Here is a 1,100-nt window from a genome sequence, read left to right as displayed (position 1 = left end):
AGTAGTGTGCATATGTCAATCCCAATCTTCCAATTTAACCCTACCCCCCTTTCCCTCTTGGTAACCATAAGTTTGTTTTCTATGTCTGTGAGTCTATTTCTGTTTTATAAATAAGTTCATTTGTATCATTTTTACTAGAATCCACATGTAAGTGATATCATATGATATCTGTCTGTCTCTGTCTGTCTTACTTCTCTTTAGCATGATAATCTCTAGGTCCATCCATGTTGCTGAAGAATATGGAAGGTTTCACGATTTTGCATGTTGTCCTTGCACAGGGGCCATGCTCATCTTCTCTGTATTGTTCCTATTTTAGTATATGTGTTGCTGAAATGAGTACCTGAGTTCCATTCTTGAGTCTTCTTTTACTGTATACATTATCCTTATGCTATTTTCCACTTGCTCACTATCCCAAGAATATGTATCTTTAGCCCAGAAAAATTTAAATGAATGTATAAATGAAGTAGAGAAAGAAAATTGAATGGGAAGAGAAAAAGTATACCTTTAATATACATTGTTTTAAGTGAGTGTATTTATTCTATCTACAGAAAAGAGAACATCTAAATTCTAGAGATTTTAAAACATATTCAGGATGTTCAATTTGCTGTATGTCTAGTGATGAAAAATGTAACAGAATAGAAAAGATGCTGATTTCAGTAAACTAAGAGGAAATTTTAACTTGTAGGAATCCTGGAAGAATGTGTTTTCTAACTTAACTTGCTATTCTTGAGGATTAATAAGAGATAATGACAACTGAGGGTGAACAAAGTAGACTTTAGAGAAAAGTAACATCTATTATCCCTGATAAGTTAGTACCCTTGCCAAAAATGATCCATGATCGAGTAAGGTGGAGATTTTCAAACTGAGATCTGAGGAACTCTAGGGTTCCTGGTGTCAGCCCTAGCATGATAGGCAGTATTCTAAGATGTCTTCCAAGATTCCCATCCCCTCATATACATGTCCTATAGAATCTCTGGGACTTTGAACATGATGAGATTCCAGTCCTGTATTTAGGTTATATTATATATTATAATATATATATTATATAATATATATTATATAATATATATATTTAGGTTATATATTATATATAATATATA

At 32.3% G+C, this 1,100-nt stretch overlaps 1 non-coding gene across 1 annotated transcript; it reads right to left on the bottom strand.

The window, feature by feature from the left end:
• Positions 1-233: 233 nt before the first annotated feature.
• Positions 234-340, bottom strand: LOC112062499 (U6 spliceosomal RNA). The gene has a single exon (XR_002890762.1). It is a non-coding gene; the product is annotated as a U6 spliceosomal RNA (small nuclear RNA).
• Positions 341-1,100: the final 760 nt, after the last annotated feature.

This window comes from Physeter macrocephalus, chromosome 21, assembly GCF_002837175.3.
Source record: "Physeter macrocephalus isolate SW-GA chromosome 21, ASM283717v5, whole genome shotgun sequence".
NCBI classification, from domain to species: domain Eukaryota; kingdom Metazoa; phylum Chordata; class Mammalia; order Artiodactyla; family Physeteridae; genus Physeter; species Physeter macrocephalus.
The sequence above is the reverse complement of the archived record's forward strand: the minus strand, read 5'-3'. Positions and strand labels throughout refer to the sequence as shown.